Raw genomic sequence first — 20,770 nt, forward strand, 5'->3', positions numbered from 1 at the left:
TGTTTATTTCACCTTACTTGTTTTAAATCTTGTTCTAACATTTTTTAGAAAACTCCAGACATATATGAAAGTAGGAAGAATAGTATAATGAATCCATATATTCATCAACTAACTTTAACAACTGTCAACTCTTGTTTTACCTATAATATAGAGGATATCACTGCCATGCCTCTATTCACTTTCATCATATGGGTTACCTATAAATATTCCAATATGGGGAGTTTCCATCATGGCTTAGCAGAAACAAGCCTGACTAGTATCCATGAGAACACGGGTTTGATCCCCCTTGCTCAATGGTTCAAGGATCCGGCATTGCCGTGAGCTGTGGTGTAGGTTGCAGACTGAGCTTGGATCTCACATTGCTGTGGTATAGACAGGCAGCTGAAGCTCCAACTCTAGCCTGGGAACTTCCATATGCCATGGGTGCAGCCCTAAACACACACACACACACACACACACATCAATATGTATCTCTTAAAGAACTTAAAAAATATATCTGTGGTACCATTATCATACTTAAATGCAGTGATAATTTACTAATATTAGCCAATATATATCCAGGTCAGTGTTCAAATTTGCATGTTTTTTAATTTTTTTTTTACTTTTTATTAAAGTATAGTTGATTTACAATGTTGTGCCAATTTCTGCTGTACAGCAAAGTGACTCAGTCTGGAAGTTAGGGATGCTCATTGCTACTAGGTGGTCGTTATTTCTAGGCTATTTTGGTAAAAAAGTTGGACTATATATACTTACTTTAAGATGAACTATATCATGAGTTTATTCAGATACTTCCCATCAGGTTCTGGTCTAACTTCTTTGGTTTTCATCTGGACCTCCTTTCTCCCACCTGGGTAATCTTGAATCTCAGAACAGCCGAAATGCTAGAAATCAAATATAATTATTTATTTACTTTATCCCACAAAACACACCCAACAGTTTCATAATAATAGTAATATCAGCAGTAGAATTCTTGGAAACAGTTTAAGAGAGTTTTGTTTACATGTTTTGGAAGATTTTACTTTTTCCTAGCATGTCTCCATCAAGGACATATTGTATGTAAAATCACTGAGGATAATTTTCACCATGTGGTTTTGCCACCACCTGGATATACATTCAGGCTTAGTGTTTTCCTTTTATTTTCAATTCTTAGGGTTGATCATGTTCAATTTAAAATTGTTCAATTCTAGATTTTGTAATTTTGTGAAAATTCTTGCATGGTTCCAAAGTCAAACCACAAGACCATGTTTATTCAGAGAAGTCTAGACTCTATACCTTTACCCTTCCCTAATAAAATTTCCATTTTTAATGTTTAGCCTTCCATTGCTTGTTTGTTTTTAAATAGGAGCAGAATATGTGCATGTGTGCACGTATGTACACATGTCCCATTTCTTAGCTAACCCATATCTTTCCCTACAATTCTTCTCTACTTGGTTTTTTAATCCACAAATATATCCTGGAGTGCTCTTTGTGTTGTCAGAGAGAGATATTTCTTAATACTTTCTCAGCTGCATAGTACTCCACTATGTGGGTGTACCTTTAACTAATGGCCTAATGATCACCATCTGGTTCATTTCCAGTCTTTAGCTTTGAAATTAGTCCAGTAATGGCAAGCTCCATTCATACGTCTTTTTCTCTTTTTGCAGGAATCTTTGGTGGGACTCTCTGAGGTTGCTGAGTTAAAGAATAAATGCCCATGTAATTTTGCTAGATATTGCTAAGCTTCCCTCTATCCAGGAACTTGTACCATTTTGCATTCCCACCAGCAGTGTATAAGGATGCCTGTACAATACGGCTTTACAAATACAGTACATGTCAAACTTTGAGATTTTTGCTTACCCTTTAGGGAGAAATTGATGTCCGTGGAGTTTTAATGTACATTTCTATTGAATGAGTTTGGGCAACATTTCATAAGGTGAAAAGCCATTTTCATCTCCTTTTTGGTGAACTTTGTTTCTCTAGACTTTTGTCCATAGCAGTGCTCCCCAGTATAATTCCAGTGATGGAAACATTCTCTACCTGCACTATCTAGATAGAATTCATATAGTGGCCACTAATCACATGTGCTGTTGAATATTTAAAATGAGGCTGGAAGAACTGGGGAACTAAGTTGTTTTTATTTGCTTTTTAGGGCCATGTGTGTGACATATGGAAATTCCCTGGCTAGGGGTGGAATCGGAGCTGCAGCTGCCGGCCAACACCACAGCCACAGCCATGCAGGATCCAAGCCCCATCTGTGACCTACACCACAGCTTACTACAACGCTGGATCCTTAACCCACTGAACAAGGCCAGGGATCGAACCCATGTCCTCATTGATTCTAGTTGCGCTTGTTATTGTTGAGCCACGATGGGAACTTCCTGGGAAACTAAATTTTTTATTTTAATTTGCATTAATTTAAATAATCTCATTGACTGGTGGCAACTGTTTTAGGTAGCGCAGGTGTTTTGGGTTTTTAGTCTAGTCTCTTTTTAGAAGCTCTTTCTATGTTAGGTAGAGGTATTGGTTCCAAGAGAAAGAGAAGCAGCCCCTGACATTTGAGAATTGGCCTGCCACAGCTGGACCTCAGTGCCAGCAGTTTGCCTGGTACGGATGCCTAGGTGCTTGTCCCCTTGTTGATTACAAATAATCTAACAGAGCACCAGCATCAGATAAAGTCACTCTGCAACCATGATAGTCAAAGCAAAGCAAAGCAAAACAAAACACCATTTGAAAGTCTTGACTAAGCATAGACAAAAACAAGGTTACTGTGTAAACCACAGAAAACAAAACAAAAAACAAAAACCCACACACATCTTCCTCTGCTGGCTCACGTGGATGGCTGCTGTTTCTCTATCAACTATGGCTTTAGCTCTGATTCATTTCTCCTGCCGCAAAGATAAGGTTAATAAGATGCTCAAGTAATAGATTTTTGCATTGTTTCCTGACAACATCCAATCCAGAGCAAATCCCTACTTCCTTGAGCCCTTGCCAGTGTTGCCTAACCAAAGCCCAGCTCCTCGAGTGGTTTTCAAGATCCTCTTCTTCAATCCCACTCTGGTGCCCCTTTGTTTCAAGGGGCTTTATCCTAACTTGTTTAGTGGCAGGTGTGTGCTTAGTGGTCTTTGGCTGGAGGGCATTGACAAAGCTTTGTGATTCTCATTTGCTGATGTTTTCCCAGTTTGTCATTTTCCACGTTACAAAATGTGTCTTTTTTACTATGCAAATTTGTATTTTTAAGAAATAAAACATAATTTTAATTGCTCTGGAATCTGTATCATAGCAAAGGAGAATTTTCCCATTCCCAGACTATAAAGGAATTTATTCATCTTTGCTTTTAATACTGGCATGGTTTCAATTTTTACATTTAGATCTTTGATTCAGTTGGAATATATCCAGGTGTATGGGGTGAAAAAGGCGTAACTTTTTCTATATGGTTATTTATTATTCTAGTACTATCAATAAAAATCCAAGTTTTCCTCTCTGATGTGAGATATCACCTTCATTGCATCCTATATTTTATGTATGTAATTAGGTCTGTTTCTGTATTTTGTATTTTCTTCACTGGTCTATTTGTCCATTCCTGTGCAATACCACATTGTTTTAATATAGAGGCTTCATAATATGTTACTTCTGGAAGGGCTAGGCTCGTATCCCCGATCTGCATTTTGGAATTTTCCTGCCATCCTTGGGGTTTCTGCCCTACTAGATTAGTCAGGTTGTCTCATTCTAGGGAAAAGCCCTAATGTTAACTTTATTGGTATTATATAATTTATAAACCATCTCAGTGAGAATTGTCACATTTATGCTGTTGTCTTCCTGCCTTTCCAACTTGCTCAGGTTTTCTTTTGTACCCTTAGCAGTATTTTGTTAGGTTTGTTATTTGTTTGTTGTTTTGGTTTTTTGTTTTTTCTCTTGGCCACTGGGGATCAAACCTGTGTCCCAGCACCCCAGAGATGACACCAGTCCTGTTGCACCATAGCAGGAATGCCTCCTCAGCAGTGTTTTAGAATTGACCTCATTTAAGTTCTGGGTGTTTAGGTTCATACCTATTTTTTGTTTTTGCTCTTTTACTATCAAAAACATTGTCTTCTCTCTCCTTACTACATTTCATATTTGATTTTAATTAGTATATGAAGTTATTGGGTTTTATCTGTTAATTTTATAATCTCTATTAAAAGTTTATTATTTAAAGTAGTTTTTCACTGGTTCTTTGGAATTTGCTTATATGTGAAATCATGTTGCCTACAGAGTGGGCTGCTTTTTCCTTTCAAATTTTTGTCCTTAGAATTGCTTTTTCTTGTCTAATTGTATTGGCTAGTACTTACATCCCCATGTAAAATAGTAGTTAATATAATGTGCATCTTTGTCTGGTTCCTTACATTGTTGAAAAGTTTTTAGTGTTACTACATTAACTAAGATTTTGGCTCTCGATTGTAGAAAGGAAGGAGCTATCAATTTTTATTCCACTGAATACTTTTAACATGAATGAAATCTACCATTGTCAAATGCCTTATCTACCTCTGTGGAGATGATTATATGATCTTTCTCTTTAGCTCTTTTAATATAAAGGATTATATTATTGAATTTTCTAATAAGGAATCACCTTTGCCTTCTCAGAATAAATCTCACTTGTTTGGTATGTGTTATTTTTAATGAGCACTTTATTTTATGTTTTAATATTTTATTGAAAATTTTCACTGTGATATTTACAAGTGATTTTGGTCTAGAGTTTTCTTTTTGATGTAATCTAGTGTACTTTTTAGTATAGTCTTTCCAAATATGGAAGGTACAAAAACAGCACTGCAAAACAGTGTTAAAGATAAACCTGATTCCTGTAGCAACTAACATGAAAAATGAAAAAGGGCACAAATTATTTGAGGGAAAAAAAAAAACAAACCCAGATCCCCTATTTGACAGGGAAAGAGAATTTATATACCATTCATGTTTGTGACTAAAATAATCCATTGCTATTTTAATTTTTTAATTCTCCCTGCGCAGCAACTATAATTAGAAATGAGTTCTAGACGCACCTTTTTTTTTTTTTCCAGCAGCTATTGCCAAACACATCCACAATTTCTAAAAATGCTTTTTTTTCTTGAGTAAACAACAAAAAGTGATTAAAGGCAAATAATAATAAATGTGCAGGGCACAGGGGCGACCCATGCCCAGAGTAAGTTTCTTGCTGCCTCAGGCTTTGACGAGAGCTAAAGAAACAGCTTTTTGATGTTCAGAAGATAAGATGAAAAAGTTAAAGAGCTGCCTTCCAAAACCCTATAACCCCCGTCTATTCATAAGTAAAACATCCACTGAATCCTAATTGAGGGACATTCTACAAAATTCCTGACCAGCACTCCTCAAAAATGTTAAGGTCATCAAAAACATGGAAAGTCTGAGAAACTCATAGCCAAGAAGTGCCTAAGGAGTATTGGAGACTAAATGCAATGTGGTAACCTAAATGGGTTACTGGGGCAGAAAAAGGACATTAAGTAAAAACTGAGAAAATATGTATAAATTATGGACTCTTATTTAATAACAATTATCATTGCTTCACTAATTGTGACAAATGTAAGCTGCTAATACAAATGTAAGCTGCTAATAATAGAGGAAAAAGGAGATGATAAATAGGGGGACTCGGGGGACGCTCTGTACCATCTTCTCAATTTTTCTGTGACTCTAAAACTATTCTAAAATTAAAAGTGTATTTTTAAAAGTCAAAGGAGGAGGTCCCTTGTGGCTCCATGGGTTAAGAATCTGGCATTGTCACTGCTTTGGCATATTCATTCCCTGGCCTGGATGTGCTGTGGGTGCAGCCTAAATATTTTTTTTTAAAAGTCAAAGGAGCTTAAAATATAATAAAGTTGCACCTTTTCTCTGGATGCCCAAAAATATAGAATTAGGCCAACAGATATACTCAGTGATACTTAGCATCACTGTCATCAGGGAAATGCAAATTGAAACCACAGTGAGATATCATCTCATACCTGTTAGAATGGCTATCATCAAAAAGATAGTCATAAATGTGGAGAAAAGGAGCCCTTGTGCATTGCTGGTTGTTGCAAGTTAGTATAACCACTATGGAAAACAGTATGGAGGTTCCTCCAAAAATTTACACTAGAACTGCTGGAGTTTGCTGGTGACCTAACAGTTAAGGATCCAGCATTGTCACTACTGTGGCTCAGGTTACTTCTGTGGCATCAGTTTGATCCCTGGCCCAGGAACTTCTACATGCCACAGGTGCAGCCAAAAAAAAAAAAACTACCATATGATCTAGCAATCCCGCTTTTGGCTTTTAGTAATATATCCAAAGGAGTTTAAAACAGGATCTCAAAGAGATATCTGAACTCCTATGTTCATTGTAGTGTTATTCTCAATAGCCAAGATAAGGAAACAACCTAAGTGTCCACCAACGAATGACTGGATAAAGAAGAGATGGATATATAGACACAATGGAATATTACTCAGCCATGAAAAAGAAGGAAATTCTGCTGTTTTCAACAACATGGATGAACCCTGAGAGCAATATGCTAAAGGAAGTAAGCCAGACAGAGAAAGGCAAAATAAATGGCATTGCCTATGTAGAATCTTAGAAATCAACAACAGAAAACTCTCATTGGAACAAAGAACAGATGGATGGTTGCCAGAGGCAGAGGACTTTGGTGAAAGAAATGGAATGAAGGTGTTCAAAAGGTACAAACTTTCAGTTGTAAGATAAATAAGTGCTGGGGATGTAATATACATGCAGAGACTACCCTTATTAATATGATATTGTATACTTCAAAATTACTAAGAGTAGATCTTAAAAGTTTTCATCACTTCACTTCTTAGCCTTTTGGCTAAGATCAAGTGTATTATCAGTTATTATCAGTAAAAGATTTTATCACAAGAAAATTGGCAACTATGTGAGGTTATGGATATTAACTAAACTGTAGTAATTGTTTTGCAATATACACATATATCAAATCACTATGTTGTATAACTTAAACTAATACAAAATTATATGTCCACTATATCTCAATAAAACTGGGGAAAATGTAGAATTGCATTCTTGAATTCCCTATTAGTTTTTTTCAAACTACCCACAAGTGTGAGCACAAGTTGCAATTTGCTTTTCAATTTAGAAGTATAGGGAGTTCCTGTTGTGGCTCAGCTTGTTATAAACCCAACTAGTATCTATGAGGATATGGGTTCAATCCTTGGCCTTGATCAGTGGGTTAAGGATCCAGCATTGCTGTGAGTGAGCTGTGGCATAGGTTGCAGATGCAGCTCAGATCCAGTATTGCCGTGGCTGTGGTGCAGGTCAGCAGCTGCAGCTCTGATTCAATTCAACCACCTAGCCTGGGAACTTCTATATGCCACGGGTGCAGTCCTAAAAAGCAAAAAACAATAAAGTATATTTAGGCTTGTTTGGGTGAAGAAGAGTGGTGGGTGGAGTGAAATGGGGAAGTGGTTTGGAAGAAAATCAAGACACAGAACCAAAGTCCCAGGAGAGACAGACCCACTCTCTTCCTTTCACAAGCATTGGCTGGTTGACAACCTTCTGACAGCCTTCTTTTCTTTTTGCTGATCCTTTTTTGTCTCTCTCTCTCTCTCTCTTTTTTTTTTTTTTTAAATTGTGGGGACTTGGTCAAACCTGCAAAGTAAAACGAAAACAATACCACCTTGAGGCCTCTCTAGCTCCTGATTGTGAGAATGTGGGAGGCTGCCTTCTGGTCCATCTGTGGTGGTTGTGACACACTTTTCAGGTTCCTGTTTATCACTGGTGCTTGTTTTCCACAGTCTGTCACAGAAAACATCTCAGCTCAATCCTTAATCCTCAGTCTCAGAGTCAATATTTTCCAAGAGTCTTAGCATTTATTCTGCTAGCCCAACTTAGAGATAAAGCTCTCCTTTTGTAAGCAGCCCAGAGTCACCACCCAGAAAACGTAATTGCATCTTCCTCAAGATGTCTATAAAGGGGGACCAGGCCTTATTCCTCAGATGCATTTCAGAGACACACAGGGCATCTTTGCTCTGTTCTAGAGAGCCATTTAAGGATGTAGTGCTTGTTCAGGAAAACTTCAACAAAATCCATTGTGAAAGAGTTAATTATTTCAACCAAGAAGCAGAACTATCCAGAGTTTTATGACCTATCCAAGTACCAAGTCAAAAGGCACTAACATCACTCAGGCCTAGATGTCACCAACATTGTCCAGCAGCTATTGTCCAGACAGCTGCAGGGGGCAGCCAGCTGCCCCGGGCCAGCTGTATCTTTCTGTTCATTGGCATCTTAACCTTGGCCATAGAATGTCCTTAATGCAATTTAGTTCCCTCTCCTTTTCATTCAGATTCCATTCAGTTCCTTCATATCATATTTTCTGTGAGTATAATGAAAAGAGGACCATTTGTGGTTTGACTCTGATGTGAGATAGGGAGTTTGAATTAGCACAAAAATTTTTTTCCATTTTTTTATTTTATTTTATTTATTTATTTATTTAATCTTTTTTTTTTTTTTTTTTTTTTTTTGCTATTTCTTTGGGCCGCTCCCGTGGCATATGGAGGTTCCCAGGCTAGGGGTCGAATCGGAGCTGTAGCCACTGGCCTATGCCAGAGCCACAGCAACGCGGGATCTGAGCCGCGTCTGCGACCTACACCACAGCTCACGGCAACCCCAGATCATTCACCCACTGAGCAAAGGCAGGGACCGAACCCTCATGGTTTCTAGTCGGATTCGCTAACCACTGCGCCATGACGGGAACTCCTTTTTTCATTTTTTTAAAGTTTTATTGAAGTATAATTGATTTACAATGTTGGGATAATTTCTGCTGTACAACAGTGATTTAGTTTTACGTATACATATATCCATTCTTTTTTCAGATTCTTTTCCCGTATAGGTTGTCACAGAATATTAAGTAGCATTCCCCGTGCTACATAGCAGGTCCTCATAAGCCATCCATTCCATGTGCAATAGTGTGTATATGCCAGTCCAAAACCCTCAACCTATCCCTCCTCCGACCTGTCCCCTTTGGTAACCACACGTTTGTTTTTCAAAGTCTGTGAGTCTGTTTCTGGTTTGTAAGTAAGTTTGTTTGTAAGTGATGTCATGTGATGTTTGTTTTTCTCTGTCTGACTTATTTCACTTAGTATGACCATCTCTAGTCCCGTCCATGTGCTGCAAGTGGCATTTCATTCTTTTTTATGGCTGAGTAATTGTACCACATCTTCTTTATCCACTCATGGACATTTAGGTTGCTTCCATGTCTTGGCTATTGTGCTGCACTGAACACTGGGGTGCATGTATCTTTTAGAATTATGGTTTCTCTCAATAGGTGCCCAGGAGTGGGATTGCTGGATCATATGGTAGTTCTACCTTAGTTTTTTGAGGAAGCTCCCTACTGTTTTCCACGGTGGTTGTACTAATTTACGCCAACAGTACAGGAGGGTTCCCTTTTCCCTGCACCCTCTCCAGCTTTTTCTGTTTATAGAAAAAAATGATTTTAAGAGGGACTCTCTTTGTCTTTTGGGATTTCTTACCCAACACCTAGTGCCATCTGGCTTTTAAAGGGGTGGCTCTTGTGTTCTCAAGATCACAGCATGATCTAACGGGATTTTGCCTTTAACATTTTGTTATGGAACATTTCACATGTAGAGACAATTGTACATGCAATGAACTCCCAGCCTCAACTATTAACTCCTCCAGGACAATCTCATGGGACATATACTTCCAATTGCTCCCTGAACACCTTCCCCCTCCACCTGCCGCGTGTCTCTGAAGCAAATCCAAGACCTTAATCTCATCTAGGAAGATTTGCATCTCTGTAAGGGCCGGACCCTTAAACATAATCACTATTCTCTTATCATCCGTTAGAGTTGGACAGTAATTCCTTAATATGTCCAGATATCCAGTGTTCAGATTTGCCTGTTGCCTCAAATTTTTTTTGTATCATTTACTCACATATTTTTATGTTTTGTTTGAATCCGGATCAAAATAAGATCCATACATTGCAATTGTTTGAAATTTCTCTCAAGTCTCTTTGATATATAAAATTCTCTTTCTATTCCCCCCCCTACCCCCCGCATGGACACCACTTCTTTTCCAAGAGAAACCTGGTTGTTTCTTCAGTCTGGACTAGACGAAATTGTTCTATAGTATGAATTTTGCTGTCTATATCCTTTATATGACATCACTTAACATTTTACTCCATCCTGTCACAGGCTCCCTCCTCCCCACCCCATCTTTTTTATTGTTCTTCTTTTTTAACTTGGATTTGGTGTTGGTTCAGCTCTTGAGCTAAAATTCAAGGACGGTAGATTTCACGGAATATGTTCTTCTTTTGAAAAGGCGTTGTCTCTGTTGTTTCACTTTTCCCCACATGCCCCACCAGTCCAGTAATTTCTCTGGAGGGCAAAAGGATAGCAGTAAATTCCAGAGCACAAAACAAACCTGCTTATTTATTTTCCAGAGTTTTAAATAGAAGCACCCGGGTCCTGAGTTTCAAGCAATCAGCATTTGTCTACACAAAGCATACTCTTCTTTATAGCAGCATTTTAAAAAAATGATCTATTTTTAACCACTTATCCCACCTGATTCCTGCTTGCCAGCCATCTAGCCACAAGGGGAAAAAGAGAGAAAGTTGAAATATTTCATTTGTTGCCACGTGAGTCCCATTTAGGTTACTTCACACAAACTTAACACAAACAGCCTGCAGTGTTGATCCTCAGATGGCACAATAGGCTCCTTCAAAACTCCACGCCCCTCTTTTCCCTCCCCTTCCTGCCTTACTTGTCTCTCAGTCCCCAAATGGTTTCACAAAAGAGCAATGGACCAGCATTGTTGAGACAGAAATGCTGAGCTCTTTCCCAGTTTGAGATTTGATTCCGATCCCTGGTCTTCAGCCCCTGACCTGATAGAACATTGACCTAAAAAAATTAGGACAGTTGTCCAAACCCCCTAGTTTCCCATTCCATTCTGGACTGATTATTAGTTCAGTTCTCTAAAGCTCTAGGAAGTTAATTTTTTCTTCCTTCTTGAGCAAGGTGTGGCCATTGGGAGTCTAAGTAGGGCTAGAAGAGGAGCTTTTCTAGAACATTTGGCAGAGCCTTTAGTCATGCCCAGTGAAAGCAGGTTAACTACAAAGCAGGTTAACAAGGAGCCCCTTGGAGCGGGGGGGGGGCGAGGGGGGGGGGCTTCTCTGTCCCTACTGGGGACTCTGCTCTCACCCTCTACCTCCTTCAACACCCAGTGCCTCTACTTTCCTTCCCCACTGGGCTGCATTTGGGTTAAAGATTCTTGGTTCATCAAAGGAAAAGAGTCATTGGTCAAAGAACCTGTCCCCACGGTGTTACTTCTGAAACAAAGGGCATCTCTTGAATTAGAACAGGAGAGAAATGGAAAGAAATGAGTTTCTACTGATATCTGTTAGTTCAGGTGAGTAGGTTCAATGAGAGGTGTGATTCCATGAACCTTGGTGGTCAAAGCCTTAACTCTAGGAGAAATGTCAACACCTCAGACAGTACGGTGGTAAATGGTGTATGTGATCGGGAATCTTAAAAACCCTGGAATCAAATTCTACCTCTGCCATTTATGACCTTTCCTACTTTGGGCAACGTTACCTCTCACAGCATCAGGTTTCTCATCTGTAAATCAGGAAATTGAAATATAGACTTCATAGGGTTGTTGTCAGGATAAAAATCAGATAGCATCTCCAACCTACATCAGCAATATTAGATCACGAACCTTCCCCCCTTCCCCCACCCTGAAGGGGTGATAGAGTAAACCATTTATGAGTCGATAAGATGAATCAGTCTGCCGTAGCTTTTCCAACGATAGCAGAGCTGAAATGAAATAAGTTCTGATTTCATACCTCATGTCTACTTTCTTGGAGACTTTGAAAATTATACTTGAACAAGCAAGAAAAAAAAATACTCTGGTGGATATATTATTGCCATTTTAAAAATAATTTAAAATAGAGGTTTAAAGCTTTCAGCTAATTTTCCTAGGCAAATGAATCTTCCATATAACAAATGGCAACATCAAAATCTTATAGACTGAGCTGGCATATCTATACCTGGTTTTCTCTAGGGAAAACAAGTTATCTTTTCTAAAGGACCCAGTCTAACATCTTTGAGGAGTCATTGCATCCCTGAGGATGTGTAAAGCTGCATCCCTCAGGCAACTAGGGGGAAAGGGAATTAACCTAAATTTATTTCCATGAAAGCAGAAATATGCTGGAATCCAGTTTTCCTGAAATGGTTGAAATGTACTTTTTAGTTTATGTAGTCTCATTAGAGCTAGAGATTGGTTTTATAAAATATACATATGGAGCCTGTAACACATTCTCTACTTTTCCCCATCAGCAAAAGGAAACAAGAACAAAATCGAGTGTTTCTTCAGCACTTGATTCTTCATACAACAGTATGAAATTAGATTGTTGTGAGAATCCCATTTTTCAGCCAAGGAATCTTATATCCAAGCGTAGCCTGCACGAGATCAATGGGTGAGTCAGCAGCTTAACCAGGCATCCAACTCCAGGCTGCCAGTTCCAAAGTCCACACTCTTCTTGTTGCCACACTCTGCTTTGCGGTGACAACACATGAACAACATATGAGAAAGTTCTTCGTAGGTGCCTAGTAAATGTTACTTTCTCTAAATCCTCTGTTTCCTTCATCAAAACGTGTACGCAGCTCATTGTATCCGTGACTGTATTGTAGACTCACTGAGAAGTGCTATTCAGAGTCTGGTTACTCAAACCCCCAGGGTAAGAGATGAATGTGAATACAATAATTTAAGGACCAGAGATTCTAAGAACTTCTCCTGCAAGAGTACAGAGTAAAAGAGCATCAAGTCAGTTTCTAAAAGTAACACACACACACAAAAACGATAAATAGAATACACACAGAATTCAGGATTAAAGACTAAATGGGGATAAACTACATCTAATAGATCCATGTTATAGACACACACACCCCACCCCAAATAGTAAGTAGATGTATTTAGAGAACTGAAATTAGGGAAGCAGAAGATTGTTTGGGAGGAAGAGATAAAATCTGAAAAGTTGTTATTTTTATAAGCACAGCAACCTAGCCAGCAAAGGGCTTTGGACATAGTAGGTGCTGAAAAAAACATGTGGAAAAACTCATTCCATTTGGCCATTCTATTAATAGTTATAGCTTGCCATGCATACAATTAATTTGGCTACCGCAGTTGTTCTTTAGAATGAAACTGGCTGAAATGAACACCTATTGCTGTGGGCTAGTTAAGTCAACAAGTAAGATTGAGCAGGTGAAGCCTGGTACTCATTGTAAGGTGTTGTATGTCCTAATTCCAGAGGAGAACAGGAATCTATCAAAAGCCCTGGGTCAGGTCCTCGCAGAACATGGCTTAAGACTCAATGAGAAGTGCTCTTTAGAATCTGGTTACTCAAACCACCAGGATAAGAGATGATATGAAAGATAATCAGTAGATCTTCACAGTGTATCTTGGAATCAGTGTCATGGGACAGGCTGACCCCCAGAGAGACAAGGTTGGTTATGTCTACTCCTTTCCTAAATTAAATTGGAGGACAAATGGGGACACAAGTGTTTGCGAACTACTGTTGTCAACTGCTCTTTGCAAAGCTTATTTTTTGAGCCCAAGATATGCTTCTTTTTTTCTTTCCTTTTTATGGCATCACCTGTGGTATATGGAAGTTCCTGGGCCAGGGGTCAAATTGAAGCTGCAGGTGTGGTGCCTGCTAGAGCCAAGGCAACACTGGATTGGAGCCACATCTGTGCCCTATGCCGCAGCTTACAGCAACTCCAGATGTTTAACCTACTGAGCCAGGCCACTGATCGAACCCACATCCTCACAGAGTCAATGTCCGGAACTTAACCCACAGAGCCACAACAGGAACTCCCAAGGTGTGCTTCTTATTTTTCTTCCTGAATTAAAATATGTGTACACACACACACACACACACACATATATATATTCTGTAAGAAATCTAATCTATATTCTCATTTCTTTATTCATCAAACTTATGCCCAGGTAATGGGAGTTGATGACCAAATATTTTTCCATTCAGAACAGAACCATATGTTTTGTTTGCTGTAAACAGATTAAAACTTGAAGATTTTTGAATTTGCTTTGAAATGAGGTGTCTTAAAGCTTCAAGTGAAATCTAAACTAAAAAAAGCATTTTCTAAGTCTAGCTCTCCATTTCATGCTTGGCTTTCAGAGTTCCTTCACATGCACAGTACACATTCTACTGAGAATGAGGGGGTGGGGGAGGCGGCAGGCTCCTGATACTGAAACCACAAGACAATAGTCAACTTCATCGAGCCCTGTCCGTTAACTCTTTAAGACCCTGTAGGGCAATTTGAGGACTAGCTCTTACAATCTGGTCATAAAAACTGGTTGGAACCTTTACCACCACCTAGAGGTCATTGAACTGAACTGCAAAAACAAAGGAAAACATTATTAAAGAGACTTGTATAGTCCCATGCCTATTATGATTTTTCCATTACTATACTGAACTGACACAATATTAGCTCCCTGGGAGAAACAGATGATCCTCAGAAAAGGGATGATTTTCAACCTCCCAAATATAAAGTAGGTCAAGGAACAGGGAAGACCATCTGGAAAAAGTGGTTGCTCCAAGAATACTCCTGACTTGAGTTTAAATTGCCACTTCCCGTACCAGCAACTATATTTTGAAAAACATATGTTCAACATGTGCTCCAAAGGCAGCCATTAATACCATCATCTTGCTTCCTGGTGGTGTAAGAGGCGAACAGAAATGAATATGTTGATATCCAGATTTTTCTTTGTTGTTATCAAATTCTGTTGCACTATTCTCTGTATCCTAGAACCTAGATTGCTAGTTCATTCTTGATGTATTTAGGCAAGGTTGGAAGAAGCAAATTTAATTTTTTCCCATGGTTTTATTCCCTTGAAAAAAACAATCATTTTCTTTTAATATTTGTGGAACAGATCAAAAACATCCTGTCTGAGACATTTGAGAGAAAGAAAAGGAAAAGGAAAAAGAATAAGAAAGGGTCTTATTTTCCCTCTGCATACTACTTTAAAACAAACTTGTCTTCTATGATTCAGAGTTCGTCTTTCAGTAAGAGTCTTGGTCCTTTTTGTATTTTCACAACCAGGTTGCTGGTGACTCTGAAACCACCTTAGGTCTTCTTTGGGTTTGGGTGGACTTCTTCTCTGTGGAACACTAACAGAAAAGTTGATTCTGAGCCAAGACCCTTCCCCAAACCAAATAGACCTTCTGATGGAGCTTCTGGAATTGATTCCTTACTGCAATGGAGTGGGTTGTTATTTAGTTTTTAGGGAATTTCACCAATCTGTTGCCAATAAATGACCACTGAGAGTCTCTCTGGAGGCCAGGGAAGCCCATGGGTACCTCCCCTGCCCTCTCCCTCTTGCCCTTTCCAAGTCACCAGTATCTCCCTGGAGGGAGTTTATGCACATGTCTGGTGCCCCAGCTTTTGAGGCTGCTGCCCAAGCGATGGGCCCTTGTATTGCTTGGCTCTGGTAGCCACAAGCACTTGCATTTATAAATCTCATACAACCACAGCAAACAAAGAAGCAGTTCTTAATAGGCACAAGAGCACAGCCTTCTGTGGCTATCCACTTGGACCAAGCCAAAAGAGAACAAGAAAAATGCCTATCTCCCGGTTCTCCCTAGAAGAGGCTTAACTGCATACATTCCAAGGTGTTCTCTGAAAGCCTGAGTTCCAATCAACCTGCATCTAGGTGCTGACTGTAATTCACCCCTCTGGAATTCTGACAGGCCTTGGCACACCCTAAACTACTAGGAGGCACCAAGAACAAAGAAGGCAGCTTGGACAATCACAAAGATTAGAAAGACAACCCAGAGCTTGGGCCAAGCTGATTAATGAGGTTCATCTTCTACACAAAACCACTCTGCAAGACCAGAGAGATTGCTGTTTTATCTAAAGCATGGAAGCCAGCAAAGAGAGTTGAGGAAAATGAAGAAGTAGAGGAGTATGTTCCAAACGGAAGAACCAGATAAAACTCCAGAAACTGAGCTTTATGAAACAGAGATCATTGATTTACCTGATAGAATTCAAAATAATAGTTGTAAAGATGCCCACCATGGTCAGGAAAATAATACATGCACAAGATGAGAATTTCAGCAAATAAATAGAAAATATTTAAAAGGACCAAAAATCACAGAACTGAAGAATACAATCACTGAACTGGAAATTTCAATAGAGGGGTTCAATAGCACACTAGATCAAGAAAAAGAAAGGATCAGCAAAATTAGAGGAGCAAAGAGTAAAAGAATAAAAAAGAGAAGAAAGCTTAAGGTACTTATAGGACACCATTAAGCTGATGAATATATATATATACTATATTGGTCCCAGAAAGAGAATAAAGAGAGAAAGGGGCAAAAAGCTTATTCAAAGAAGTAATGGCTAAAATCTCCCCTACCTGGGGAAAGAAGTAGACATCCAGGTCCAGGAAACCCAAGAGAGTTTTAAACAAGATGAATCCTAACAGACCCATACCAAGACACATTATAATTAAATTTTCAAAAGTTAAAGACAAGGAGAGACTTTTAAAAGCAGCAAGAAAAACACAACTTATTACATTCATGGGAACCCTCAGAAGACTATAAGCAGATTTTTTTCATCAGAAACTTTACAGACTAGAAGAGTAGAATGATATAGCCAAATTGCTGAAAGGAAAAAAAAAGAACAAAAAACTGCAAACCAAGAGTATACTATCAGACAAGGTTTTCCTTCACAATTGAAGGAGAGAAAAAGAATTTTCCAGACAAGCAAAAGTTGAAGGAGTTCATCCACTAGGTTGACCTTACAAGAAGTATTAAAGGGAGTTCTTTAAAAAGATGCTAATTAGAAAAAAAAGGACACTAATTCATAACAGGAAAACACATCGAAGTATTTAACTCATTGGTAGAGATAAATATTCAGTTAAATCCTGAATAATGTCATGATGGTGGTGAGTAGATCACTTATAACTCTATTATGGAGACAAAAATATTAAAAACAATTAGAACTGTAATTGTTAATGGATATACAATGTAAAAAGGTGAAAATTGTGACATTGAAATCATAAACTAGGGGGTGTATAAATGTAGAGATTTGTATATTAAAGTTATTGACAGCTTAAATGAACTGTTGTTAATATAAGAGTTTTTTTTTTTTTTTTTTTTTTGGTCTTTTTGCCTTTTCTAGGGCCGCTTCTGCGGCATATGGAGGTTCCCAGGCTAGGGGTCGAATCGGAGCTATAGCCACCAACCTACGCCAGAGCCACAGCAATGCGGGATCCGAGCCGCGTCTGCAACCTACACCACAGCTCACGGCAATGCCAGGTCCCCAACCCACTGAGCAAGGCCAGGGATCGAACCCGCAACCTCATGGTTCCCAGTCAGATTCGTTAACCACTGCACCACGACGGGAACTCCAGATGTTTTATTTTTAAAATATAATAAAATAGGGGCATTCTCACTGTGGCACAGTGGGTTAAGGATCCAGTGCTCTCTCTGCAGTAGCTAGGGTCACTGCTGCAACGTGGGTTCAATCCCTGGCCCAGGAACTTCCATGTGCCAGAGGTGTGACCAAAAAATTGTGTGTGTGTGTCTGTCTGTCTATAAAAAGAACGACCATCAGAGGGCCACACCATTACAGTACCACCTAGTGGTCCTATCACTTGCCCTGGGCATCCTACTGTGCGTGGTGCTGAATGGAGCTATGCCAATGGATGGGCTATTAGAGCACGAGGAAGGAGAGGGCACACAGACCTCCTTGTGTCTTCTGGGTACTGTGTGTGGGATAATGAATGACTGCTCCACATCCAAAGTGATTTGAGGTTAGGGAGCAAGTTCCTGTTGTGGCTCAGGGAAAAACGAATCTGACTGTATCCATGAGGACGCAGGTTCAATCCCTGGCCTCCCTCAGTGAGTTAAGGATCCAGCCAATGAGCTGTGATGTAGGTCTCGGACGCAGCTCAGATCTGGCCTTACTGTGGCTGTGGTGTAGGCCGGCAGCTATAGCTCCAATTTGACCCCTAGCCTGGGAGCCTCCATATGCCTTGGGTGTGGCCCTAAAAGACAGAAAAAGAAGAAGAAGAAGTAGAAGAAGTAGACTTCAAGATGAGTGTTCTTTCCAATTGGATGATGTCAGAATGACCGCCTGCAGATGGTTTTCATTGCCTGTAACTGGAAAGTGTGTGCTTTTGCCAGGTTTGCCCGCTTTTGTGTCTGGGACTGGGGAGGGGTATCAAATGGTTTTCTGTGGTTGGAAGCTCTCTACTTTTATGGTGATGCCAGAGGCAGGGTTGGCTCCAGGGGCCTCAGAGCATTCATCTTTCCACTCAGGAAAATTGCCTTCCACCCAATATGCTTCTTTGAAACACAAAGACAAACAGTTCACTGAGGCACTCTGCTAGTAATTAACTGCCCTGGGGCCTGGGATTCTTAGATGTGAGCCCAGCATCCTTCTTCCATTTACAGGGAAACTATTCGGACCTCCTTAGATGAAAGCAACCAGAGTTGCCCATGGAAAGAATTAGTATACTTTCGAAACAAGCTATTTAGAAAAGCAACAGATGGGAGGTTTGAGGCATCTCTTTAAAATGAATCACGATGAGAATGGTAAAGAAAATGCCACGGGAGAGGGTTGGACATGTTGTATATTTGTGAAAATTCCAGGATAAGAGAGAAAGGAGTGTCACATGGATGCCAGATAGTATCCCATGATCCCAGTTGGATGAGAATGGCATTAATCATGTTGGCATTATATGAAGATGGGCGTCTCTTGAGGTCCACTTGGTGGTTCTAAGCCTAGACTAGGGAAGTAAGAGAAAAACTCGTGCTATGCAAAGAGAGTCTGAGACAGGTCTCCTTGACCATGGCTAAACCAAGACAAGCCCTAAAAGTCACAAGCTGAACTGCGGGTTGGTTGTTGAAAGGGGAACCTTGCAACCTATTAGGGAAACTAGAAGAGAAAAGGGAGGAGAGATTTGGGCCCATCCATTGCCTTGGGACCAGTTTCAAGATACACACCCTTCCTAGAATAACCTTTTTTTCATCCTTTAAGGGCTCTCCAGACTATATGTTTTTGATTAAGAAACTTACAACTAAGAATCCATGTAAATTACAACCATGAAAGTTGAAGCCTTTGGACTAAAACTTAGAGAGGCTTAGGTCTAATAAAGTTATTCCAAACAGAAATGCCTGAGAAATTTGATGCTTTTTTTTGGGGGGTGGTGGTTGAGGGTAGGAGGAAGCAGAAATAAGAACTCTTGAAAACTACCTGGGACTTTATTATATGACGACCTAGCGTTCCTCTAGGGTTTCAGATGGAGTGTTTGCTCTTCTGTGATGATGGTGATTGGTGGTCAGGATTGTCCTAGCTAATTATAACCATTTGGGGGGATTTCTGGGCACAACATGAAGTATCCAAGTATCCGATTCAGGGGCTCTCTGTTGGCACTAAGGAATTTGATTTTTTTCATCTCATGCTCTCATGGTACTTCCAACTGCACCAGTCCCCAGACACCTCTTTGTAACATGAAATCAGAAATACTGTTTAACGTTGTTAGAAACAGAGACACACATTGTTAAGTGAGAGATTCAGGGCAGTCCAGGATGTAATGTGACTGGAGACACTGCTCCTGATTCTTGTCCTGTTAAAACCACTACTGAGTACAGCTCTCTCCCAGTCCTCTCCCTTCCTGTGGCTCTGTGTTAATGAGGCCTAGCTTTCCTGCGGAATTTTAACATTGCTTGTTTGGGCCTATGCTAATGCCATGTTTGTGAGGTGGCTTGGTCTTGATCATATAAGAGATGGCAGTGTCACTGGGCAGGGAGATGTGCCTGGTAGACTGTTGTCTGTGTCCACATGTCCCTATGTCACTGAAAAGACTGGATTCTCTGATGGTTGTTCCATTTTAGCCTTTACCTGTCCTTTCTAGATGGTCAGCCTTCCTTTTCATCTCCATTCCATGAAACATTGATAAGAAAGGACAAGTCCTTGATTTAGAACTAAGGCGTTGTGGCTCGGCAGGTTAAGAACCCGACTCCTATCCATGAGGATGTGGGTTTGATCCCTAGCCTCGGTGAGTGGGTCAAGGATCCGGCATTACCATGAGCTGCAGTGTAGGTTGCAGAGGTGGCTTGAATCCTGCATTGCTGTGTCTGTGGCAAAGGCTGATTCAACCCCTAGCTAGGAGGTTCCATATGCACAAGTATGGCCCTAAAAAAAAAAAAAAAAAAAAAAAAAAGAATTAAGCATTCGCATTCTATGCTGGTTTTCCTGTTGTTCAAAGTCTATATACTTGACCAGTAATAGTGACCCAAGGCTGCTCCGCTGGCAGAACCTTCCCAACAGGTCTGGACCTCTGTGGAGTCAAAGAAAAATATGGTCGCTCTGTCCAATTTCTCGCTCTTTAACTGGTTTATAAAAATTAAAATTGAATTGAGTTGAAATGAATTGAACTGAAATGTTTAGAATGATGGCTGATTCATGCTTGAGGAATAAACATTTATTTGTTCATTTATTCGTGCAACAAAATTCTGCCATCATGAAGCTCATAGCCAAACAAATGTCTTTGAGAAAAGATGCCCAAGGGTACAAGGTGGGTGGAGAAAGCATTTGAAAGTCCAAAAAATATAGAGCCCAAACATGCCAAATAAGAATGACAGGGTCAGAATCCTCTTGTGGTGCAGAGGATTAAGGATCCCAGTGTTGTCACTGCAGCAGCTTAGGTCACTGCCATGGTGCCGGTTTGATCCCTGGCCTGGGAACTTCCACATGCTGCATCCACGGC

Source organism: Sus scrofa, chromosome 7 (assembly GCF_000003025.6).
Source record: "Sus scrofa isolate TJ Tabasco breed Duroc chromosome 7, Sscrofa11.1, whole genome shotgun sequence".
Taxonomy (NCBI): domain Eukaryota; kingdom Metazoa; phylum Chordata; class Mammalia; order Artiodactyla; family Suidae; genus Sus; species Sus scrofa.